We start from the raw sequence: 27,716 nt of genomic DNA on the forward strand, positions 1-27,716 counted from the left end.
TACCATCTCCTGATGAGCTGATGTCTCCAACTCTGGGTTGCCCGTCTCAGGACTGCCGCTTGGCCTGGCGTTTGGCAGGTTTTAGGGGCAGAGATGGGTTGCGCCGCCCTTCTGCGGCTATCTCCTCACTGCGGCCGGGATGAAGGCTGCTGCTGTGGCCGAGTGGGAGTGGAGGAGGCCGCAGGGGGGCGCCCTCGGTGACGAGCAGGCTGAGGCGGTTGCACCGGCGGCGGGGTGGAAGCAGCAGTGGGCCGCCGGGGCAGCATGTGTCTGATGGCCTCAGACTGCTTCTGGGCAGCAGAGAACTGCTGGGCAAAGCTCTCTACCACGTCGCCGAAGAGGCCCATCCCGGGAGACCGGGGAGTTGAGGAGCTGAGCCCAATCAGACTCCCTCATGTCTGCCAGGTTCAGTCATAGGTGGTGCTCCTGGACCACCAAAGTGGACATTATCTGACCCGAGGAGCGCGCAGTGACCTTCGTCGCCCAGAGAGCGAGGTCGGTAGTAGTGCACGCCTCCTGCAAAACCCCTGGGTCAGCACTGCCCTCGTGCAGCTGCCGGAGCAGCTTGGCCTGATAGACCTGAAGTGAGGCCATGGCATGCAGGGCAGAAGCGGCCTGGCCCGCAGCTTTGTAAGCCTTGGCCACAACCGTGGATGAGAACTTACAGGCCTTGGAGGGCAGCATGGGACCACCACGCCAAGCGGAGGCACTCTGTGGACACAGTTGCATCGCAACAGAACGCTCCACGGGGGAAATCCCAGCATACCCCTTGGCCGCCCCGCCATTGAGGGCAGTGAAGGCGGAGGAAGAACCAGAACGGTTTTGGGCAGTTAAAGGTGCCTTCCATGAACTAGTTACTTGCTGGTGCACTTCCGGGAAGAAAGGAACCAGAGCGGGGTGCAGGTGATCCGCATGAGCAGACCGCAGGAACCAATCATCCAGCCTCGAGCACTCGGGACAGGGAGGAGGATTTCACTCAAGCCCGATGCTCTCCGCTGAGAGCCTGAGAGGGTCCAGCAAACTCATCCGGGAACTCAACCGGCTGCGGCGTATGTGAGGGGGGTGTGGCCCGAGGAGGTTCGCTCGTCAGAGAAGCCCACACAGTAACCCTCAGATCACCCTGGCCACCAGCCGAAGTAGCCCTCTTACAAGAAGAAGAGCTAGAACGGGGTGTGGCAGAGGGGACTCTATACCTTTTAAGGTAATCGAGTCTTCATCTCAACGCCGAGATGGTCATGTCCCCGCAATGAGAACATGAGCCATCCACGAACGCAGTCTCAGCATGCTGGAAGCCCAGACACGTGACACAGCGATCGTGACCGTCACAAGGAGCGATATATCGACCGCACCCAGAAACACACGGGCGAAATTACATCTTTAAAAAGACGCAAATTGGCCCGTATCTCTTTTGTGAGAGAAATTGCTCTTTTAGGGGTGTTGAAGCGCTCAGGGGAACGCAGGAGCTGTCGCAGGAAACCGCTGAACGGCGCCGTCACACCAACACTAGCTCTTGCTTGTAAACACTCTGGTGATTGCAGCAAGCAATGTGCTCGGCTCCGAAGCGAAAGCTTGAATGCGAGTTGCTCGCGTTGCTCTTTATATACCCGCTCTGCGGGGCGGAGCTCGCGATGCAAATTCCGCAGACCAAGGTACTTTGTGTACCATTGGCTCGTTTTGTACCACTCGAAGGTGATTGGGCTCTCAGGCGAGATCCCCATTCGTAAGGTCGAACGTGACCGACTGAAAGGGAACCACGGTTCCCTGAATAGGGAGCAAGATGCTGCGGTCCCGGCCATTCTGTACCTTGATAACATTTCTTCAGTTCATGAAATCAGAGCGAAATAGCGTGCAGCACTCAGGTATACAATGTTTAAAGCCGAATGGTTGAAAAACTTCCAGCACATGACCAACTTTCAACGTTGAAATATGGTTGAAATAAGGTCAGTGGTGGTTTCAACGTTGAAACAACATTGATTCAACGTTTAAATATGAACAGTTGAAAAACTTCAAGCACATGACCAACTTTCAACGTTGAAATATGGTTGAAATAAGGTCAGTGGTGGTTTCAACGTTGAAACAACATTGATTCAACGTTTAAATATGAACAGTTGAAAAACTTCAAGCACATGACCAACTTTCAACGTTGAAATATGGTTGAAATAAGGTCAGTTGTTTTAATGAAACAACATTAAAAATGTTTAATGCTAAATGGTTGAAAAAGGTTAACAAACTTTTCAATTATTTATATTAATTTATTATAAAATACCTATTATACCTTTTATAAAATCTAAAGGTATATGTTAAATATCATCATTAACAACAATAAAACTAAATACATTTCGCTGCTTTATCACACTGAAACAACTCCTATTGGTAGTTTTGTTTTATTACTTTGATCATTGTTGGTTAATCTGGCTGTCATTCAGGAAACTGGACAATGAATCGGTTCCAGAGATGTATAGTAACGAAGTAGAACTACTTCACTACTGTATTAAGTACTAAAAGGCGGTATCTGTACTTTACTAGAGTATTATTTCTTCCTCCTACTTCCACTTTTACTTCAGTACATATTTTCGCTGATTTTAATACTTTTACTCCGATATTTTTTATGTGCTGCATCGTTACTCGTTACAATTATAAAAATGTTACAAATCATTCCATTACAAACCACTGCCAGAACTGTAGATGGGAGGTTTGATGAAGCTGGCACATCATTGAACGAATCGAGCGATTAAGAATACTGCGCATGCTGACTGAACTGCTGTGAAGAGAGAAATGAACACAGAGCCGAGCCAGATAACAACTTGTTCACGAGTCAAGAACCGGTTGCATCGGTTCTCGGATGACCAGTAACGTTAGTTCTTTCTGACAGTTCGATTCAATAAACCAGCTGAAGAAAACAGTTCACCAATTCTTTTGCGCTCGACGCAATGGCGTCATTGGCGTTGACTGCACCTGGGCTCATAATATTAACACAGAATCAGTTCAGAATCAATCACCAAAAGAATCAGTTCGGTTCAGACGCTCTGTGTGTCGGTTTGCTTCACGCTAAATCACACATGCGCAGTATCATCAGCTCCTCGTTTCACGAATCGGACGCATCTGACAGAAACGGTTCTTGACTCGTGAACGAGTCATTATCTGGCTCGGCTCGGTGATCATCTTCAGTTCTCTCTTCACAGCAGTTCAGTCAGTGTACTGTTTGAGTCAATGAATTACTCCGCGATATTGGTTTGTTTTAACTCAGAGGGAGTGTCAGACACATTAAACAAGGAGACGCGAACCGTTTAAAACGATTCAGTTCGTTTCAAAAAGATCCAGTTACATCGAATGATTCGTTCGTGAACCGGATATCACAAACTGCTTTGTAGTGATGGGAAGTTCGATTCTTTTTCCGCGAACCGGTTCTTTCGGACGGTTCGATTCAATAAACCGGTTGAAAAAACCGGTTCAGCGGTTCTTTTACACTCGACGTAATGACGTCATTGGCGATGACGTAATGGCGTCACGTCTATCAAACATTAAAATATATAAAGTCAGTAATCATAACTTTAGTCAGTTAAAAACCTCATAATCATGAAAAGTTTACATTTGAATTTTGCAACAACACCCAAATACAGTAACAGCAATAATGTGCATATGAGTCTTGAAGATATAAAGTAAATAAATTAGGTGTCATCAGCGCAGAAACCACGATCCACTTACTAAACATAATCCATTGCGATGTATTTGTTATTAAATGAACTTACGTTTCGCCAGATTGCCCTTCATCCAAGATTGGCTTCACGCTGAATCGCGCATGCGCAGTATCATCAGTTCATCGGTTCTCAATTCGGACGTGTCTGACAGAAACGATTCTCGGTTGAGTGTACTGGTGATCCGAAAACCGAAGCAACTAGTTCTTGACTCGAGAATGAGAATCACTCTAACCGGCAGGTGTTGCAGTTCAGTTTCATCAGCTGCTCTACTCGTGTTCATGTTCTGTTTACTACGAACTCAATTTGTGAATGTGTCATCATTAACTATAAATACAGTACAGATATCTCATAAAATCATCCCTTATTCCTATTAAACATAAGAGTCGTTAGAGTCTTAATTATTGTCCAACTTCCCTGAAAACCCATTTGGCCTATACATTTTATACAATATACAGATTGGAAACATTCATCTAAAAAAAAAAAAAAAATCAAAATAAAATAGTTATTTTATCACACTTTCCGATGTTTAAAAAAATACTTAAAAAAATTACACGCATGCGCAGTATCATCAGTTCATCGGCTCTCAATTCGGACGCGTCCGACAGAAACGATTCTCGGTTGAGTGTACTGGTGATCCGAAAACCGAAGCAACTGGTTCTTGACTCGAGAACGAGAACTGCTCCAGCAGTGGGCGTGTTCGTTCATTATCTGACTCGGCTCGGTGTTCATCTTCAGTTCGGTCTTCACAGCAGTTCAGTCAGTGTACTGTTTGAGTAAATGAATTACTCCGGGATATTGGTTTATTCTGACTCAGAGGGAGTGTCAGTCACGTTAAAAAAGTTAACAGCTTAAGTAATTTGTGGATTAATGCTTATTGGAGACGTGAACCATTTCAAACGATTCAGTTCGATTTGGTGAACTGGTTCAACCGGTTCACTAAGAAGAACCGGTTAAATTGAACGATTCGTTCACGAATCGGCCATCACTACTGCTTTGTTTTTAACTGTCTTACAACAGACACGGAAGAGAAGACAATGCTGAATAAAGTCGTAGTTTTTGCTATTTTTGGACCAAAATGTATTTTCGATGCTTCAAAAAATTCTAAATGACCCTCTGATGTCTTAAGGGTTTGAAACAACATGAGGGTAAGTTATTAATGACATAATTTTGCAAATTGGGCTAACTAACCTTAGTAACCTTTTTTTGTTTACAAGAAGTTACAGTCAAAGGAATTGTGATTGTCCTTTAGGTTAATCATTTGAAATAGTAAAAACAATATGTTCAAACTTTTGACTACTTTCTTTAATAGCTACATAACACAATACTTCTACTTTTACTTTCAGTACTTGAGTAGTAAATTTTAAAATAGACTACTTGCAATACTTAAGTACAAAAAATGTTGAATACTTTAGTACTTCTACTTAAGTGTGGTGCTTAAAGAGCACTTCAACTTCTACTCAAGTCACTTTTTTGATAGAGCACTTGTACTTTTACTCAAGTATGGGTCTCTAGTACTTTATACATCTCTGACAGTACACAAGTGCAATGACAAGTCTCAGTTAGTCTAGTATAGAACAGAACGCATAGCCAGGTTTTTTTTTTTTTTTTTAGATATGAAAGACAAGAAAAGAAGGAAAAGTGCTAGTATTAGCTGGTTAAGTGCTGGTTATAATGACCAACATTAAATTTCAGCAGTGTAGTTGGCCTAACTATTCAGCTACATCTCTACAGTTAAAAAATGAGGCAGTTTTATTCTAATAAGAATATTTATTGTTGTCAGACAATTTACCATGGTAAATACAGTTTGAACATTAACACTACACTGTGCTCACATACAGGTAAATGAAAACTTAAAGTTACATACCTTTACTGTACATTAACTGTACTTAAATGTACAAAAACCTGCGTAACCACTAGAGAGGGCCTGACACTTTGAGAACCACTGCTTTAAACAATCCTAATTCATTTTTAAATTCATTTTCATTAATTCATTAAAATTGTACAGACATTAGCTTATTACTTATTTGTTTCAGAAAAGACTTTGAAACTATTATTAGAATAAAAACATATATAACACACCTAATGCAAGGAATTTCAGGAAAATGTGGAAAAATCTCTTAAAGACAGACATTAACACATAACTTACCAGCAATAAAGTAGGTGAGCATCTAACTTGATCATCTGTGATAAAGCAATGCACAAATACACACAGGGGTATTTATTTATCTTCTGCAGGTTACATGTCCTTTAAGCTACCCATTTGTAAACTCTGGTTATACTTAATTATTTTCAAAAGATAATAAAGATAGCGATTTTCTTACCTCATTTTTGCCAGTATGTTTGCAGGACCTCACAGAACACATCTGACCCTTCTTGTGTTCAGTTTTTGTTCTCCTTTGACATATCACGACTCAAATTCGCTCAAAAAAAACAAAAAAACAATTAACAGGCAAATATTAAATAATTCGAGACCGACCTATGGAAGCAGATTAGTCTCAAATATAATTCATGCAAAAAACAGATTCACACATGCGTAGACAATTTCACATGCATGAAACCTAATTCACGTACACAAAGAAAAAAACAAATCACGTGCGTGAAAAAAAAAAAAATTCACAAAAAGCAATTCACATGCGCAAAATAAAATTATATATTTATAAAATACATTTCACAAATGCAAAACAGCAATTTGTAGATATACAACTGTGCACAAAAACCTTTGAATGTTTAAAATGTACGAGTGTCTGAATGTACAAATCGTCATTTACTACAAATCCACTCGGATATGTGTGTGTGTGTTTTTGAGACTTTCCTGGCAGAGCTCTCTTCCCACGAGGGTCTGTCATTCTCTTTAGCCAATCAGATGCGAGCTTACCATTCAACCAATCATATCATAAGCCACTGAGAATGCATTCAAGCAGCACGATTCTGTGCACTTTTGGCGCAATATGGATTAATTAGAAAAGAAATTAAGCCTTTACATCAGTAATCCAGCATGGCAAATGAAGAATGGGAAGCACGGGTAAGAGTTTAGTTTATTTCATAAAAGTCTGAGTTTACACATTTTATCGTTTACACATTCAATCAAGACAGTTTTTGTAGTTAGAAAACTAGTTAGAAAAAAAATACAGTTGTAACAGGACAGTTACAGTAATTATAAATTAAACTGCAATCAGGATAGTAAAAAGAAAGACCTGTAAAGACAAAAGTAACATTTTGAGAGTTGTGAAATTATAATTCTAAATAATCTTGTTTTATAAATTGATGTCTGTTAGGTCAGTGTGTACTTTCTTACAGTAATACATTTTAAAACATGTAGCCTAGTCATTGTTAACCACTACGTTGAAGCAATGTAGTTCGATCAAGATAAACAACATCAGATACTTAGAAACGTTGTTTAATTTGTAAATATATTGTCTGTACTTTGAAATGCATCTTTCCCTTCTTATAATTTAGGAATATCTAAAGCAGTATATTCTTCAACGACTTCATGATGGCCGCGGCGTGAGTGAACGTGAGTCAAGCTCTCCTCAAGCATGCTTATTGTTATCATAGTAGCTTTGTAAGATCTCCTCTTTTTTTCTTTTTGGACTGCTGTTTAATACATTGGCGTGAAAGTTTTTTATACAGCCACACGTTTTCTGCTGTTTGGATTACACGACTGATGCAATGGATGAGTCACAGATCTCACTCCAAACTTTGTGGAACGCCATTACACAGAGTAAGACTGATATGCTGGCGCATTTTGACATAAAAATGGACGTCATTCGTAGCAGACTGACTAGTATTCAGAATACATTAAGTACTTTCAAGTGGGAGAGAGTGGAGGGGACGGCATCAGAAAGGACCTAGCGCTGGGACTCTTTCAAGGATCACCTAAAGCACAACCACACCAGTGTTAATTTCGTTGACTAAATATTTTCGTCATTATTTTCGTCACGAATATATTTTTGCCGACGAAAACGAAACGAAACTAAAATAGAAGGCACTGATGGAGACTAAAACTATGACTAAATTGATTGACATTATCGTCAACGAATAAAGGACGAGACGAAAATAGACTGTGACGAAAATCAAATCAGCAGACGGGAGAGATGCGAGGAATGAGCAAAAGAACCGGCAAAACAGAACAGACTGCATGAGAGAAGAGAACCAATCAGAGCCTGACTTATTGAGACGTGAAGCGAAGGTTTTCAGTTTTTATGAGCTCCCGGGAAGTCGGCATTCGTAGAGGTGATAGGGACTTTAAGCAACAGCCTCTGGTGGAACGGCAACGCCATTCTGGCGTTGTATTGCGCCTGCGCGAATTTAACTGCTACTTTGTGACGTTCTAATTTAACGGTCTACTACGGGAGAACAGCTGATTTGCCAGAGTCGCTACAACGTGAGAGGTTAGGTAAATAAATGTTATGTTTTTAGACTTATTTACATCATACAATATTAAAAACTCCTCTTCTGACAAAAGATTGTCATTTAACGCCAAAAGCAATCCTTCTCTTGCTTTTTTAAATTATATATTTTTTTGGATCTCAATAAATGAATTAATGCTGCGTTGCGCTGTTCTGTTTTACCGTTGCTTAGTGACTTTTACGTTCTTGGCTACAGCGGTGTGACGGCAAACTTCCGGTCGCTGTAGCCGTTCCATTCGCAGCTGTTGCTTAAAGTCCCTACTGTCTAAAAGAGCGACAAAATGTCCACAGCTCACTTCACGTTTGACGACGAACAAAACAAAACAAAGTGTAAAGCACGCAGAGCGCTCATTCGTGGCAAGAACACAAACAATTTGAAAAGACATTTACAGACGAGCCACCCGGACATTTTCTCAAATGTAATTTTACAACGATGTTCTTTTGTTTATTGAGCTAAGCAAAATTGGAATAGTGCAGTGCGTAGATGTTGTAGCATTAAATATTACGAACTGAAAAGTAATGTAAAATAGCCCCTTCTTTAAATTAGATGCGAGCACAATACTAATACGTAATATCATGATAAATACATTTGATTAATACTAATGTTTAGTATATTTTATAATGTTCTACTTGTTGACAATATCACAAATATTTCTATATTAGTCATGTGAAACATGAATGTTCACATCCTATCATTATACATACTAATCTAGCAATATTGTAGTATTTAAAACATACAATATTGCTAGACAAATGAATACCTTATAAAATATTGTTACTTTTTTTATCCACCTAGCTGCCAACTTATTAAATATTTACTTTAAATGTATGCACTTATTGTTCAGCTCAGCTGTAAGCTTTAAGGTCCTGGACCTAACGTTATTTTTCTTTTATTGATGGTCAATTGGCAGCTAGTTATTGTTTACATTATCATGACAGTGTTTGTTGCTGCATAAAAGCTTTTGAATCGAAATAAAGACACAGTTGTGTTGAAATAAAGTTGAATTTGTGTTTTATATATTTTGTTTAAGTTTGTTTCCTATACCAGCTGTAAAAAATTGTCTAGTAAATCTGTTATTGATTTTAGTCTTATTTTAGTCGACTAAAATACCAAGCAATTTTAGTCGACTAAAATAAGACTAAAATTAAAACAAATCAGATGACTAAAACTTGACTAAAACTAAAAAGAATTATAGTCAAAAGACTAAGACTAAAACTAAATTTAAATTTAGTGTCAAAATTAACACTGAACCACACTATATGCACAAGGCTGTTGGTTCTAACATTTCAGAGTGCCCTGCGGTAGAAATCTCATTCTGCATTCCCAACAGGAAAGAAGATAGAGTCGGGGTGCCCTCTAATGCTGGGCCTTTGGAATTGTCCTAATCTTCCCTCCCCTTACAGCGGTCCTGGTTGAAGGTTCCCTTCTCAAACTGTGCAACACATTTTTACTGCACAAATGTACACATCTCTTGTCATGAGACACATTGCTAAAACATGTTTTTGACAGAAACTGTAGTTTTCCTCCAAAATAAAAGATCAAACTGGTTTCAGTCAAAAAAAAGTACAAGGGTTTCTCTTGCAAGTGCCACAAAAAATATGCATTTATATGCCAAATTATTTTACAAAACCTTTAAATGTTATTGTATTTGGATTGTTCTACTACATGTTTTTAACAATACATCTATGCATACTCTGCAAAAATAAAGTTTGGGATTATTTTCTTGTTTTATACAGTATGTTTCCAAAATAAAACTGCTGTTATACCATTTTGAGCATGTGGTAGTTTATTGAAGTTGACTGTAAAGCCATTGCTGCCAGTCATTTGATTTTTAGCCTTGCATGTACAGTGTTGATCTAAATGCCAAGGAACGACGGGGCAACGTCGTGTTATCAACATTGATTAACTTTTCAAACTCAACACCTCATTCAGCTTTCATCCCAGGTCTGCAGAACGACCTGAATTCACCCGTAATGCAGGTAAGACGATGAAACAGCGTCGCGATTTCAATGGTATATCCACGTTGGGATTTCAACGTTGATCCAATTTGCAAAATCGAAAGGTCATTCAACGTTGATTCAACCATGGTACCTGACGTTGTATCAACGTTGAAATGCCGGCTGGGACAGCTTATAGACATCTCTTATGAAAATTAACCACGATTTTAGCCTACAAATAAAACCCCAAAATACGTTTACTACTGTTAACCTCAAAGTAACCTAACTATAGTTTAACCATGTATTTGAAGTAAAACAAAAATGTAAAAAAAAATGGTTACTACATGTTTAATAAAACCACAGTTAATTTTCATAAGCCATATACCATTTTTGTGAGACGCGCTGTGACCGTGTTATATGTAGCCTCGCGTTTTAAACAAATAATTTTCAAAGTGCTAAAAATAATAAATAAATAAATAGTAAAAAAATAAAATAAAATGATATTTATTTCGCAAAATCCATTTACTAACTTTTAATGCTTTTTAATGCCCCGTAGAAACCCTGTAAAAAATCTTGACCCTCTTACAACGGCTCTAGTATTTCTTTTCCATCTAGGTTTTGATTTGTTTTGTTTTGTTTAGTTTTTTACCTTCTGCGTGTCTACTTCGTTAAACTTACCGGGACTTGTCACAGCACTTATATATTGATGCTCTGACTAAAAGCATCTGCTAAATATAATTTAAATGTAAATGATTGACAGGCATAAGTTTTTCAGAACATACTCATCTTTGATGATAAACAACGACACGTTTCACAAATTTTAGATTTCAAATTCTGGTGTCTCAGGATAAGAATAATTCATATTTTACACAGGAAATTAGCTTTGTAATCTAAAATTTACTGTGTTTTATTGTAGAGTATCCTCTCATAGGTGTAAATATTTAAACAAGAGAGCCAGGGCTGGCTGCGGATAGTCTAACCTAAATTATATTCTTCTGCTCAGCAACTGCTGTGTAAAAAGAGCATAAATTGATGTTGGCTGGGGAAAAAAATGCGCAACATGAACTGCTGGTTACTCACTCAGCATAATAACTGTAATATGACTCATCTCTCTTCAATACCATTAGCCTACTGTTAATAATTTTCTTAATATTTAACGTAACGGTCGTGTCTGCAAAATACATATTTAATTCAACGAATTTGGCAAATCTATTTAATTTTCTTAAGTGTACATTAAACAGATGAATGCTTCATTTAGACATGTAACAGATATAAAAGGTATTAGGCTATGTTCATATATATATATAAGGGATGCACGATAATATCGGCACAACATCGGTATCGGCCGATAAAAGCTTAAAATGACCATTATCGGTATCGGCCGATATGAATATTTCTGCCGATGAGCCAAACCGATATTCTCCAAGTGAAATAATTGACCTGTTTTTCAGATGTGAATGTCTGTCTACATTTGTAAAATAATAAATTTATGGTAGAATCAGTACAGAAGAGATACATGGATTTCTCTTCAGTAAAATTAAAGTTTAAATATATCAGTATATATTTGTAAATATATCAGTATATATTTGTATATATATCGATATCGGTATCGGCATCGGCCAAAATTATTTAGAAAATATCGGCATATCGAATATCGGCCAAAATCCAGTATCGTGCATCCCTAATATATATATATATATATATATATATAGAATTACACAAAAAGATTTTAAAATGTGTACCGGATATCATAGGCCTGTCTGTGTGTGCGCACCTTCCCCTTTAAATCTCTGACTGCAATGTTGATCTTAATTTCTCGTCATTGTGCACAAGTGCCTAGTCCATGGGCGTATATTTGGTCTGAGCTTTGGTGGGGACACCCCCAACCCCCCGGGAATTATTTTGTTGTAAGATACCAGTGATTTAATGGTGAAATCCTTTTTTTATTTCAGACTGTTGGCAATACAGAATATCACAATACAGAAGTGAATCTACTTCATCTCATTATATTGTATCCTGACCTTGATATACCATCCTGTATACTGTCCCTAAAGAGCTAGTATAACTGTATAATCTCAAAAATACACTCTCAAAAAATAAAAACCTTATACTGTGTAATGCTGAACAACCAAACGTTTTATTAACATAAATTATTATGTACATTAGTATTTACACTAACAAAAGATATTCTGTCACAAGGTAACAAATCTAAATAAATAAATAAAATAACCTTTTCTATTATAAACACTATTTACCCTCCAGTAAACTCACGTTTATGTTGACTGCAAGATTCCAAGTTAAGGTACAGGCTAATTGACATTCAGTTACTTGCTAACGTAGCGTTCTATCATCCTGGATAACACATACTATCACCAGTTAATACTATTTTCCACAGTAGAATCTGCATTTGAAAGCCTGGTCAGTCACTACTGCTAGTTTATTTTTGTGGCTAGCTAGTTATTTTGCCTACTTACACTCTGACTCTGCTTTATGAAAAAGCTTCTTATGTCCCCTTTCTTCTTCTTGGGTGGCATCTACAAAGTACAAAAATGGGCAAAACAACGGAATATTAAAATGTTTTTACTCTGGCCTTTGAATGTGGCAGAGAGACAGCCCTGATAACTTACCGTCGGCGTCGTCAACATCACACCCACACCCGCTCGCTGCTAGTGCAAGCACAAAAGTAGTCCCGGCCCGCGCGTGTAGCCTGTCAGATACCCCGCCGTCAATCAAATTACAGCGTTTCTTGTACTATCGTCGTCCTGGCCGTTAGAATCGCTCCAAATAACAGTGCAAAGATCCTAATAGCAGTTCAAAGGAGCTTGCTAAATATTGGTGGGGACAAATTAGTCATCTCAAAATATTGATAGGGACTAGTACCTAGCGTCCCCCCCAAACCTACGCCCATGGCGTAGTCGGACGTAGTCAGGCTATATATTTGTACTTCGACAGTAAACTTCCTTTTTCATCTGTAGTCTATTCACCGCACCCACCGTGGTTGCTACTGGTACAGGACACTGCTATAACCTTGCATGAAAAGATAAAAGATTATACGGGGGGTAGTGGACAAATGGCTATGAGGTATGTGGATAACTATTATGGTTACGTGCAAATCTTTATTGATGGATCAAAGCAACCAGATACAGGGAAAGTGGCAATCGCATATGTGATACCAGAGTTTGTTATTAAGTTTTCTGCAAGTTTCGGATCACCTATCAGTGTACACAGCAGGACTAATAGCAATTGTAATGGCGTTGCAGTGGGTAGAGCAAATTAAAGCACTAAGACTAGTTGTATGTTCAGATTCGTTGTCAGCCTTAGAAAATTTAAAATCTGGTAACTCAAGTGAAAGGTATGATATTGTGTGTGAGATATTGACTTTGATTCATAGTATTCAAAATGGGGGGACGCATGTAAAATTTGTGTGGGTTCCGGCTCATGTAGGTATGGTTGGTAATGAATTAGCAGACAAGTTTGCTAAACAGGCTTTGAAAGCAACAAATGTGTCTATTCAGTGTAAAATATCAAAATCAGAGGCTAAGTCAATGATTAAAAAACATGTTAAAAAGTTATGGCAAGAAAAATGGGATAGGGGAGATAAAGGGAGGGGCTTTTACATTGTAAACCCTAAGGTTGGTCAGGGCCGTTTGATAATAAGATGTCGAAAAGAAGAGGCAATTTTTACAAGAATGAGAATAGGGCACACTGGACTGAACAAAACATGTCTTAATGATGAAATTTAATAGAGAAAGGATTTTAATTAAAAGGAAAATAGAGGAAAGAGGGGAAAGTTTTAGCTTTAGAAATATTTTGTCTAAGGCTTCCGATCATAAAGTAATAAAGTTTATGTTTGAATTTTTAAAGAACACTGGACTCATTGATAGAATATAGGGAATTTAATTATGTTTAACAAAGGATATTTTTATTTATTTTTATTATTTTTTTTTTTGTAGTTTACAGGCTACATTATTTTCAAATTCGTAAACCATAGTGGTGATTGGGTACAATTTAATCTGGAGGGTGGCAGTAGTGCGCTAAGTTAGTCCGCATCCGCCGTTAAGCAACCAAAGAAGAAGAACTTCCTTTTCTGCACTCTCTCTCTTCGTCACATCATCTCTGCATGTGACAGGTGGGTTTATGATAAGCACTGATTAACCTATTTACATCGGGTTTTTTTTTAATTTACTTGAACACTTAAATCTATCATCTAAATCATATATGAAACGTTATTTTTCATGTATATTTGATCATTTTCATCATCAAGTTTGTTCAATTTTCTGTCCGATGTGAACTCTAAGCACTAGTGTTGAACTCTGAGCACTAGTGTTGGGCGATATGGTCATTTTTTAAATTGTTATATCGTTAGCTCGTGATATACACTATATTATCGTGCATGGATGGGGCAAGAGAGAGACTCTTTGTTCTTGGTGTTTTAAACTGCGCATGTGCACGGGAGAGAGCCTATGTAATCACCAGTAATCAAAAATATACTATCAAAAATACTGATAAACTAACGTTAAATATAAAAATACTATTTAAAACAGCTAGTTCACATATAGTCGGACGTAACTGCCATATCTCGCTTCCTGTAACAAATTTCCCGCATCTGTGCACGGAAGTTATCAGTCAGTGTTCTGTAAAGTCAGTCAACAGTGAAAATCAATAGTATATTTAATTTAAAGTCCAGCAGTTTAGCACTAACATGGGACATAAAGGAACACGTTAAATATAAAGTATTGAAAACTGGTAAGTTCAAATATCTAGTGTTCTATATTCCCGATGTATGTTTGTAGTGGAAGGACTTTTATTATGAATGTGTGCCGCTAGTTGATGTGAGTTCCGCTAATCCGCTTTCACTTTCACTTTCATTAGCCGCTTGCTCCGCCATTTCATCAGGCGGTAATGTGCGTGATTGAATGTAAGTTTATTGAATCATTCCTGATTACAAGTCAGCTATGTTTATTTCATTGGTGTGTTAACATATTCAGCTTGTTTAATCGAACCTTACGTTGTTTATAATGTTGATATATTTAAGATATACCGTGATTCAAATGTGTTTGCTCAATACTGTTAATCCTCTCACGTTCATTAATGTATAATGTGACCATAGGAAGTTGTTAGTTTCGTTACACGTCTGTAATTTACATTTAGCAGATTTAAACTGATGTTTGATAAACACTTTGTGGCCATAAATTGTACAATATCCAGTCTAATTGGAGCAATGTTGTGTCATCTGCTGTGAACCCTAAAATACTTAAGATAAAGAGTTGAACAGTGCCCTGTCTCCTGTCACACTTCTTACTGGAATCCCCTGGTGGATTAGCATCAACACCTCACGCTCTCCTCATGCTTACCGAGCAAACCTACCCCATTAAAAGTCTCCAGTGATGTTATCACAATCTAAGAGTTGTTGAACTTTTGGATGGGTTAAATGCAGAGCACGAATTCTGAGTATGGGTCACCATATTTGGCTGAATGTCACATCAGAGGGATCCCCATTCCATCTTTCGATAGGGTCCAACCCCTAATTTTAATCAGGTCAGATTATATGACATTGATTACCCCAAAGGAGCCCATCAGATTAGGACCAGCGGGCGGACCAGTCGCTGTACGCATGCAGCTCTGTTGGGTTCTCCAGGGAGCAGATGGATTGCTCCCTCATCAGATACCTTCCTCACAGTGTTTGTTCACTTCTCTTACACCTATCAGCATGTTGAGTGACTCTGACAACTCAATGTCCTTCCGTCTCGCAGCAAGAAAGTAATAACTCGGTTGAAACAGGATCAGATGGCTGCAGACATGTTTGAGACCAGGACGTGATGAGTAGAAGTTGACGCAGTCTGGCGCAAAGCTACTCCACTCCTTCTTGCCCCAAATGCACCACCGCTGAAGGGGACTATGGAATCCATTTTGTTCAGCCTCATGAACACTGAGAAACACCTGAGTAGAGACCCTGAGAGGGCTATGGTGTACAATGCTGAAATACAGAAGCTCCTTGACTCAGGGTATGTTGTCAGGGTAGCAGGTAAACGAAGAATCGTGGTTCAAACCACACCACTTCATGCAGCATAACGGCAAATACAGGTTGGTCTTCAATTGTTCCTTGCATACCAAGGTGTCTCTCTTAACCAGCAGTTACTTCCAGGTCCTACCCTTGGTGCCTCACTGCTAGGAGTACTTCTGTGGTTCCGGCAGTACTCAGTCGCCATCAGTGGGGATTAGGGGTATAATGGTACGCAAAAATCATGGTTCGGTATGTACCTCGGTTTTAAAGTCACGGTTCAGTTCATTTTCGGTACAGTAAGGGAAAAATACAAACATTAAAGAGCCACACAGATGAGAAATCAAAAATTACCTGTATTACAGTGTATGATGTAGCTGTCCATCAGTGTAAACAATGTGCAAAGTAATTAAACCAAAAAGTACACGATTTATAAAGTTATTGGCTTCTAAAGTAAGGAGTCGACTCTGAATCGCTGAAACGAGTTGTTGTAGATTTCAAATATTTTGCCCATCTCTATGTACGTCACTAGGAACACTTAATAATAATGGATATGGAATAAGGATAATAATCTCCGCCTACCGTCTTGGGAGAAACAAAGCTCTGACCTGCCCAAACACAGACGCTCTGGTTGGTGTGAGAGCATCATGTCGAGGAGACAGTGTGTTTTTAATTGTAAAGGCAAGTTTGTTTTATTTTCACTGCCAAAGAATGAAGATCAGAAGAACCAATGGCTAAAATTCATTTTTACCACAATACCAGAGCAGTACAACAAATCCCTTTTGTTGTGTTCACAACATTTCCCTGATGACTGCTTTTCTAATCACGGTGAGTACAAGGGGGGATTTTCAAAGCGTTTGGCCATAAAAGAGAGTTCATTACCAACTTTATTTAGACCAACGAGCATCTCCGAATCACAACGCGAAGTATGATTATGAAGTTATGTGTCTGTTTTCTCCCGAGCGTCTTATCAGTATGTGTGCTGTCTGCAGCCTTTCTCTGCACTGATCTTCATTTACAAACACGTCATTAAAATGAAGTGTAACTCCGTGAATACTCAACGAAGAGACATGAGAGAGATATCTATAGAAAGCTTGACATGTCTTCTTTAAAACTAAATGAGTGCTGCTAACAGATATTCTGTGATAGTTATCCATATGAAAACAACGCGATGTCTGTTTTTCACGTCTCCCTTCATCTAATGTGACCACGCCCCCGCGCTGAACGCGCTATTCAGATTCAAACTGATGCGCGCGGCTTGAATACACCCACACAGAAGAAAAAACAGCGAGACTGTTCAAGTTTTTTATTTTACTGTTTGCTTCGCGATGAGAGGAATAAGACATAATTCACCCCAATAATTCACCCCAAAAAGGGTATTCAGTATGCTACTGAAAGGTGGGGTTTAAGGAAACGGAATCTTTTGAACAGCTTTGCGTGAACCGTTTAGGGATCTCTGAGAATTGAGGTAATTTTAAAATTATATTTTGACAAAATGACAATGTTTTTAACCTTGGATGGATTTAAGCCTATTGTACAGGACTTATAAACAGCGATTGGAAGCTTAGAAATTTCATCTTACTGGCTCTTTAAACTGCAGGTTGTTTATTACTATACACTTTTTTAAAATACTTTTTAATAAAATATATCTAAGATTAAAAAAAAAGAATAAGAAATAAAATACTGCTGCAAAGTTCTCCACTAAATAAAATACTCTCAGTCTCAAACCAATATCATATAATAAAATATTATAAAAAATATGAATAAATAACTATGATTACAGTGCAGCATTACCAATTCCAGCTTGCTTCACCAGAATCGTGCCGTGCCTGCTGCTGTAGGTGACAGGGAGACCGACAGACCAGGCTCTTGTCTTCATGACAACAATATCTATACTTCATGTTGAGCATAAATATAAAGCCTACTGATAAAGGACACCGTCAACAGTTTTGACGGCAAAATAGACTATGTTTGACAAATGCAATATTTGAAAATCGATAATTATTTATTTTTTAAATTACATTTATATCTGAATCGAATCGTTTAAAACAATTCAGTTCGATTTGGTGAACTGAATGATTCGTTCGCGAACCGGATATCCAGACTGCTTTGATTTTAACTCTCTCACAACAGACACGGAAGAGAAGACAGTGCTGAATAAAGTCTGCGTTTTTGCCATTTTTGGACCAAAATGTATTTTCGATGCTTCAAAAAATTCCAACGGACCTTCTTATGTCACATGGACTACTTTGATGATGTTTTTCTTACCTTTCTGGACATGGACAGTATACCTTACACACAGCTTCAATGGAGGGCCTGAGAGCTCTCGGACTAAATCTAAAATATCTTAAACTGTGTTCCGAAGATAAAAGGAGGTCTTACATGTTTGGAACAGCATAAGGGTGAGTTATTAATGACATAATTTTCATTTTTGGATGAACTAACCCTTTAAGTAAAAAAGTACTGAAAGATAGATGTTTGCAATTTTATATAGGCTACTTAATTTAATTTTATATTAGCACATATTTTTTATAATCCTACTGCTCAAAATCCCTGGGATTTTTTCCAAAATAACCACTATATGGAGTCAAGATATATTTTTGTTATTGATATGGACTGCGCTGATGAGAGTGATGTTAACTGTGAAGCTTACACTGTGATGTACCTGAGAGAAAACCGAGATGACCATCTGATCTTCACCAGTAAGAACAAAGTATTTTAAAGTTTGTTGTTTTACAGAACATCACGGTTATATATGACATGATAATATGGCCTGAAGTTAGGAAGAACATTTTAAGGAAAATATATTTTCATAATGATTTTTTCCTTCTCAAACCATAATATAATATAGGTGGTTGAATAAAATATTTGGACATTATTTATAAAAATTACCTCAACTTAGCACACGAATAACTTACTTTTAGCAACACCAGACAAACGCGCTCGCAAGATCTCCCGGTTCTTACTTCTGGAGACTCGCACTAAACGGTTCATTTGAACAGCTGCAGTCGAATAATTCTAAATCGTAAACTAATCTTTTGGTGCGATTTGCGATCCGATTTAAAAGTTTATTTTGAAAAGACTCAGTTCCTTCATGATGAATCAGACACCGCTTCTGCGTGTCGGAGCACGTGATATATTATATGGAGTAACGTATGTTTGAAGTTAAAAGTACGATTTTATGCTTTGGAATGTAGTGAAGTAAAAGTTACTCAAAATAAAACTACCCCATTAAAGTACAGATACTTGAAAAATGTACTTAAGTACAGTAACGAAGTAAAGCTACTCCGTTACTGTCCACCACTGCTGTTGTCCAGCACCTCCCAACTAAGGCTTGTTCAGAGAGCATCGAATTGTGGTTACAGCAAAATCATTGAGACCCACTGCAGATGGCTCTTGGCTTAAAGTGGCACTGCCTAGAAGACAGCCTAGGTTACAGGCATCATACACTAGCAGAGGATCACCCGCAATGCAATGCAATATGACCCTCTGGGATTCTCCATTCCTTTCACCACCTGAGCCAAGGTTCTCGTTCAGAGACTCTGGACCAAACCGAGGGTTTGCGATGATCGAATCTTCCTGCAGACCCGCTGGAGAAGGGGAATGTGTGGGAGAAGGAGTTGCCTGATCTCTGTAAGCTCAATATTCCGTGGTGCTATCTTCCTGCTAACTTTGATGTGGAGAAATCAAGATTAAGCCTTATGGATCTGTGGTTTATCTCTGTGCCAAGGTGCACGGTAAGATCCACACCACCTTCGTCATGGCTCGCTCTAGTGTAGAACCCAAACATCAGCTGTCAATGCCATGTCTCGAGCTATGTGTAGCATTAGCTAACACTCAGCTTGCACAGTTTCTCAGACAGGAGCTAACCATTGCCATAGAGACAGTAACATTATAGATTGATTCGACTACAGTGTTCACCTGGATCCAGTCTGAGTCCTGTAGATACAAAGTGTTTGTGGGGACAAGGGTGGCAGAAATACAAGAGTTGACTGAGCTCCACTCTTGGCGATACGTTGATTCCTCGAATAACCCGGCGGATTATGTTACCAGAGGGAGGACACTCAAGGAGCTGGAGAACTCTGGCATGTGGAGTCGAGGCAAAGTAATCCTCCATGAGCCACCAGACCATTGGCCAGTCAAGCCCCTTGTAGAGGCCCAAGAGGATGCCTCAGAAACGAGGAAAGCCGTATCCTGTGGATTAGTCCCTGACCATCGAGACTATCCAGGCACGCTTGATGCATCTCAGTATGCTTCTTGAAGTGCCCTAGTCGACTTGACCTACCAGTCCGACCATGGGGAGGCCGCCCAAGATACTAGTTAGCATCCTTAGAATACAGGCGTGCAGAAGCTCTCATCTTGAGTCAATGGCAGGAGGAATCCTTCTCAGAGGAGTTCAAGACTTTAAAATCAGGGAACCAGGTGCCCGCAGCAAGGTTATTATAGTTTTGCATTTTTCATTAGTTTTTTTATTTCGTTTTTACTTTTTGTTTTCAAATTCAGTTTAGTTTTAATTAGTTTTTAAAGTGGATTTGCTAGTTTAGTTTTTATTTTTTGAAAATGCTTAGTTTTAGTTTAGTTTTTATTTGTTTTTGTGTTAGTTTTAGTCTTTTTTTTTGTAATTTGGGTTATTTGTAAGGGTTAATATTCAAAAAGGTCAGAAAAAGTATTGTGTAACAGTAACTCAACAAAAACATCATATAATTTTAGAAAATATTCATTCAAAAATAAAACCAGTACATAAAATGAACATATGGGCACAAATATGTAAACAGTCTCAACACTCCGCAGTAAGTGCAAAATGTGTAAGTGACGTGTGCCAGTAAAAAACCTAAAGAGCCAACAGACTAAGGAAGATCTACATGAATCGCATGTATTCAACCCATTTTTGAGCCACAACAAGACATTGATAAGACAAAAAAAAAATGTAAATACAGCTTTAACTTTTTTTTTTACTGTATGTGTTACCCAGGGGCGGACTGGCCATCTGTGTGATCTGGAGAATCACAGAACGGCCGGTACTCTAGGACGGCCGGTGGGCCGGCCCACCACCCGCCAAGCATGCAGTCATCACCTGTTTTTTGTTTTGTTTTGCCCACTAATCTGTTTTACACTCCAGTACTGTAGGTGGCAGCAATGCACCTTTAACTCTGATGCCAGCTGCACTGGCCGTGGCCGCCAAGTAAGAAGTGGAAGAGTAGGAAGAAACGAACAACAAAGACGTTAACGTTAGATAGAAGAATAGAATCAAACAAACAAACAATATGCATAACGCGGCCCCGAGTGAAAAACTGAAGCCGCTAAATGTCCCAAACGAACTGAAATATATAGCAATATTTTCCAGCAGCAGCAATTCGCAGTTAAATATTAGCAGCAGTGAAGAAGTGAGCCAGAAAACTACGCAGCAACATGCCACCAGTGATGATGATGAGGGACAGAAAGATGAGCGGGTTCCACAGGCAGATCCAGATCCAAGTATGGAACATGAGAGGAGAAAGAGAGTTACTTGCTAGAGATGATGTTAAGAAGTGATATTCAGGTTGCTACGTTTTTAATGATTACAGTAGTTAAAACCGCTAAACTTCAACATTTTAGCTGTATAATGACACATGCAGTAGCATGTGAAAAATATGTTGTGCTTTTACTTTTAAAAATGTTGATAACATTACAGTTAATGCTTAATTTTTTTCATATAGCTGGTTTCCAATTTTGAATACATAAGTTACATTTGTAATGGTGTATTTTCATTTAGATGTGGTATTATTATATGTGCAGTAAGATTAATTACTGCATAAATTAAGATTATTAAGTAATAAAAAGGTAACACTTTAGAATAAGGTTCCATTAGTTAATGTTAGTTAATGTATTAATTAACATGAACAAACAATGAATAATACATTTATTACTGTATTCACCTTCGTTAATGTTAGTTAATGAAAATACAGTTATTCATTGTTAGTTCATGGTAATTCAGAGTGCATTAACTAATGTTAACAAGCACAACTTTTGATTTAAATAATGCATTAGTAAATGTTGAAATTAACATGAACTAAGACTTATAAATGCTGTAGAAGGATTGTTCTTGCTTAGTTCATGTTAACGAAAGTAGTTAACTAACATTAACTAATGGAACCTTATTCTAAAGTGTTACCAATAATTCATTTCAAGACAGCATGGAATAAAACCTTTTATTTATTTATTTTAATCCATTCCATCGTTTGTTTATTCAGGTTGAGCTTACACCAAAAGCAGAGAAAGACACCCACTCCAGCTCAACATCTAGTCAACATCAGTGCTATTGCTATAATTTTGGATGGTATGGTATCATGAGCCACAATTAAAGTCTTGTGACACTCATTCCAGGCGTTATTGTTGTTGTTGTCCAGTTTACGCACGCCGATTGCTTTGGGCCGGGCCTAGTCAAAGTCCAGGGCCGTTTTTCAGTCCCAGTCCGCCCCTGGTGTTACCCCGTTACTGGGATTAGGTTCTGATTCAGTTGAGGGGTTCTCTGTGTTCTCCTTTACCCTTTTTGAGGTAAGCTAGGTTAGCCTCCTTGTGCACACTCAAATGTACTTTCAAGTTCGTAGGATTTTTCCCTTTCCTAAATTGTCCACATATTTTTAATAGTAGGTGCAGGATACTATAATTAATGCGAGTATAGAAAAACAAAGCGAGCTGTGACATACCCAAAAAATCTTCATACAGTGGAGTACTAGTGAAATTGATAGAAAAAAATGGGACCAAAAATTATTCAGAAACTTTGACCTGACCATGCTTTGCTTACGTGTTTTTTATTTTCCTGAATTGCTAATGCAACCTTTTAACACCACAGACTGAACAAAATGAAGCATTGCTTGGTAATTGTTCAACAAAGTATTGATAGTTGTGTAAATATTATCATACAACTGTCTGAAGTTCTGATCCATTACACAACTTTCTATCAAAGTTATCTGACATTATCAAGATGAACTTGTTCTGACAGGTTAATTCTGAGATCTTGTCATATTTTATTACCAGTTTATAAACTAGAGCAAATAAACTGTGATAATTTAAGAAATGTTGAAGGTGTCTGAATACATTTTGGTTTGACCGTTAATTAAATTTTTTCATTGAAGACTATGCAGTGTTATTTTAGATTTAATTATTTGTTTTCTGTACCTGGACACCTACAAATATGAGACAACTTAAAAAGAAAAGAGAAAGAGATTACTTTCCTTATGGTTCTTGAAATGTCGAATGAAATTGGACATTGTGGTTGTCGTGTCAGATATTCTTGCATTACAAATTTTGCATCTGGCAAATCTTTTTTTTTTTATTGGCACGGTCCAGTTCAAAGTCCTAATAGCCAAACGAGACTATTTGTGGAGCTCGACTAACATTACTGTCTTCCATGTTTGGCGCGGTTTGAATTGTGCAGCGTTAAATCCACAGATGCTGATTAGTGGTGCTGACGTCACAATAAGTTTAATTTTATTGCGGTTTATTTAATATAAGTTCAAGTCATTTTTAGAGTCTTCCACTTCAAGTCTCAGTAACTTGTTCTCATGGCAAAGTCAAATCAAGTCATTTTCATACTTTAATCAAGCAAGTCGCAAGTCCTGAAATTTGTGACTCGAGTCAGTCCCCCACCTCTGCTACCTATTATGGCTGACTTGCCCTCAGCTCGTCTGCGATTATACCAACCCCCTTTCTTCGCCACCGGAGTCGACTGCTTAGGGCTCTTCATGGTCAAGATTGGCCGGCGCACGGAGAAGCGATGGGGTGCCATCTTCAAGTACCTGGCGACCAGATGCATTCACCTTGACCTGCTCAGCAGCATGCATTCTTACTGGCATTAAGGTGCTTCATAGCACATAGAGAAACCCCATCTGAGATCCTATAAGATCAGGGAACTAACTTCCATGGAGCCAAGACTGAACTGAGACTGCAGGAGCAACTGGGAGCAGTGAAATCCGATCACTAAAGTCTGCACTGCGAGTAGTCATCGGGAGGTCAGTCTGTGCCTGAAGATGTTCTGCAGACTGTACTGATTGAAGTATAGGGTATCCTAAACAGCAAGCCCTTGGGATTGGGATATGCTTCATCCGACATGACAGACTTGGATCTGGTTACCCCGAATATGTTCTTCATTGGGCGGCGAGACGCCTCACTTCCCCAGGTGATCTACAAGCCTGAGCGCTTGTCCAGGTGTCATTGGCGTCATTGCCAGGCCATCATCGATTATTTCCGGTCTTCCTTTACACGACATTACCTACTGGGTCTCCAGACTCACCAGAAGTGGCAGCGGGTAACTCAAGAACTAGCTGAGAACACGGTGGTCATGATAATCAACCCGCAGCTTCCCAGAGCCTAATGGCCAATTGGTCGGGTTGTCAAACTGATACCCAGTGGTGATGGACACGTTAGGTCAGCTCAAGTACAATGCTCAATGATCGTCTATACTTACGACCTGTGGCCAAACTTGTCAGACTTCTGGCACTTCCAGATGGAGGTGAAGCGGACTCCAACAACTAGGGAATTTATCATTAGACATATTAGCTATGCTAACCTGGGGGCGGCTGTTCTAAATTCCCTGTGTATGTTTATAGTGGAAGGTCATTTATTATGAATGTGTGCCGCTAGTTGATGTGAGTTCTGTTATTCCGCTTTCACTTTCATTAGCCGTTTGCTCCACCATTTCATCAGGTGTTACTGTACGTGATTTGAATGTAAGATTATTTAATCATTCCTGATTATAAGTCAGCTATGTTTATTTCATTGGTGTGTTTAAATATTCAGCTTGTGTGATCGAACCTTACATTGTTTAAAATGTTGATATATTTAAGATATACCTTGAATCAAATATGTATGCTCAATACTGTTAATCCTCTCATGATGATTAATGTATAATGTGACAGTACATCCGTTTAGTTACAGATTGTAATTACAAGATTCTGTGTAGTGTTTTTTGGTCCAATAATTAATATCGGTCTTATCCGAATTTAATTGGAGAAAATCATTTGTCATCCAATCTTTTACATTTTTAACACACTCTGTTAGCTTAAATAATTGAGAAGTTTCATCTGGTCTCGTTAAGATATATAGCTGAGTATCATTAGCATAACAGTGGAAGCTAATTCTGGATTTTCTAATATTATTACCAAGGGGCAACATGTATATTGAAAATAGAAGGGGACCTAGGACGGATCATTGTGGCACTCCATATTTTACTGATGATAAATGAGATGACACCCCATTTAAGTAAACAAAATGGTAGGGATCGGACAGGTAGGATCTAAACCTTCTTAGAGCCTGCCCTTGAATACCTGTATAGTTATCAGCACAACCCTAACATGGACCCATTGTTATAAAAACTGCTTTGTTATTAGAATTATTATTATTATTATTACTATTTTACATTTTTGAACTTAATCTCAAAATTGTCCTGGTGTGACTGTCTCAATGATGTTAAATAAATTCAAAACATTTATGAATTAAAAATAAAAGCATACAATTGTTAATAAATACCTCAGGCAAATAGTGTCTATTTTTATAACTTTTTACATTATGTCACTGAAACGTTGTCCTCTGGTGTGACAGCTTGTCCTGTTTTTAAACTTCATGGACAACTTTAATTAGTTATAGGGCCAGAATAGTGTTTTACAAAAAGGCGTTTTTTACTACATATTTTTAAACTACCCAAATATATTTTCTTATCTATATCTTGAAAGATAAATATATTGAGTAAAACAAATTGGTAAAGCTTTACAATTAGGTGTCCGTGTAAGATGTGTAGATTGGGATGGGATGCAGGTGGTTAGGTGAAACTGTAGGTATAGGGGCCTCTTTTGAAAATCTGCTTAGGGCCACCAAAATGCTAGGGCTGTCCCTGCCACCACCTTTAGACTGGAGTGTGGGCAGTAGAATGACATCAAATGAAGTAGAAAAATAAATTTGATTTAAACTTTGATTAACTACATAATATTCATGCAAAATTCTTTCACTTAAACCTGTGTTTTTAAAATAATTTATGAATAGATTGTGTACTCTCCCAGATGTTTTAAAATGTATTTTATTCCTCTGATTCAAAGCTGATTTTTGGGCATCATTATTTTACTTTATTGTATTTAATGTTCAAGAAATACTTTTTTATTATTATCTATGTTAAAAACAGCTGTGCTGCTTCATATTTTAGTGGAAACTGTGACTCAAAAATCTGAAGTATAAATAATAATAAATATTCAAGGATTTATTAGATAAAATGTGACAGTATATACATTCATAATGATGCAAAATATTTATATTTCAAATAAATGTTGTTCTTTAGAACTTTTTAATCATCAAATAATTTTGACATTTTAACTTATACAGTTTTCACAAAAATATGAACTGTCCTGAGGGCAACCTAAAAAGATGCTCAGAACAGTTGACGGGACACTGCTGTGCATTGTCATGAAAGCTTATCTTTTTCACGTTGTCGATTTAAACATCAAAACATCCAAACACAAGATGCTGAAAAGCTGAACAGAGTAGCTGGTTACTCGCGTGCTGTGTTCCGTGCAGAGCGAGAGAGAAGAGAGCCGTATATCACGGAGAGTAGCATTGAACCAAGCTCTCTTCTGAGTTCTCCTCGAAGTCCCTCCTGCACCTGAACGAACAAATACAAATCGCATTTTGAACAAACAAAAAGTTCAGTACCGCGGTGTTCTAGTGTTCACGGCTCACGCAGAGAGAGGCGTTTCTCAAAACGCTTGAACACCGAATTTGCTTCTTTTTGCTCTTGTGCCGACAAATACATACAAAATATGTCAAAATACACGCCTTGGAAAGTATGCTCGAAAAAAAATGTCATTTATTTCTTAAGTGAAAGTAAACAGCTGAGGAAAAAAATATATTTTGGATGCGTTCATCGTCTCTTAAAGTGACCAAGCCTAATTTAGCTACTAGCTGCTGTCATGTTAATCCAAGAAAATGAAAGAAAAACACTCACTGCTCTTGACTGAATTACTTTGTAGTTTTAACATGAATTAATGCACAGTCAGACCAAAAACTATCCAGACACCAGGTGTAATTTTACTAGTAGGTACAGGACACTAGAATACATTTATGTGAGTATAGCAAAATAGGAAAACTGTGACATATTATACCCATAGCACCTTCATACAGTGAACTACTAGTGAAATTGAGAAAAAAATTATATATATGGGGACCAAAAATTATCCAGCACCTTATTACGGAAGTTCTAAGCAGCTATTCATTAAATTTTTTTCCTTTTTGTTTTCTCGTTATCTCGACAAAACGAAAGTTTGTTTTCTCGTTATAACGATATGACAGTTTTACTGTTGATTATAGTAACAAAATCAACTTTGACAGGCATCTGATGGACAACAATGCAGGCGCTCTTACTGTAGCCTATATTTCAGCAAATTTTGCTTCCCTAGGTAATAACGTCTACAGTACTGTTCATAAATAAAGGCTGATCAATCACTGTTGATTTTTCCAGAGACAGTACAACGAACGTTTTGGTTTTATAATTAACATGTTTAAATGGCAACACCGCGCCATTAAAGCTGCTTGGATTAAACTCACTTTTCATTTTCCCTTTATTTGAAATAAAATTATATATAATTTGTCATTTGTAGTAGTCATTATATGATGTGGCAGATATCATGTGTGTTACAAGCTTCTGTT

The 27,716-nt window shown here is 38.1% G+C and overlaps 1 protein-coding gene across 2 annotated transcripts in view; it reads left to right on the forward strand.

Moving 5' to 3' along the window:
• Positions 1-13,019: 13,019 nt before the first annotated feature.
• LOC113087422 (uncharacterized) overlaps positions 13,020-27,716 on the forward strand; it is a 69,072-nt gene continuing 54,375 nt past the window's right edge. Inside the window, exon 1 of one of the 2 annotated variants that reach the window (XM_026255583.1) lies at positions 13,020-13,126. The gene's annotated coding sequence lies outside the window, so the exon portion shown is untranslated. Of the gene's footprint in view, positions 13,127-14,011; positions 14,175-27,716 lie in introns of those variants that run through there. The other variant, XM_026255584.1, reaches the window with a different exon arrangement.

This window comes from Carassius auratus, unplaced genomic scaffold, assembly GCF_003368295.1.
Source record: "Carassius auratus strain Wakin unplaced genomic scaffold, ASM336829v1 scaf_tig00044830, whole genome shotgun sequence".
NCBI classification, from domain to species: Eukaryota; Metazoa; Chordata; class Actinopteri; order Cypriniformes; family Cyprinidae; genus Carassius; species Carassius auratus.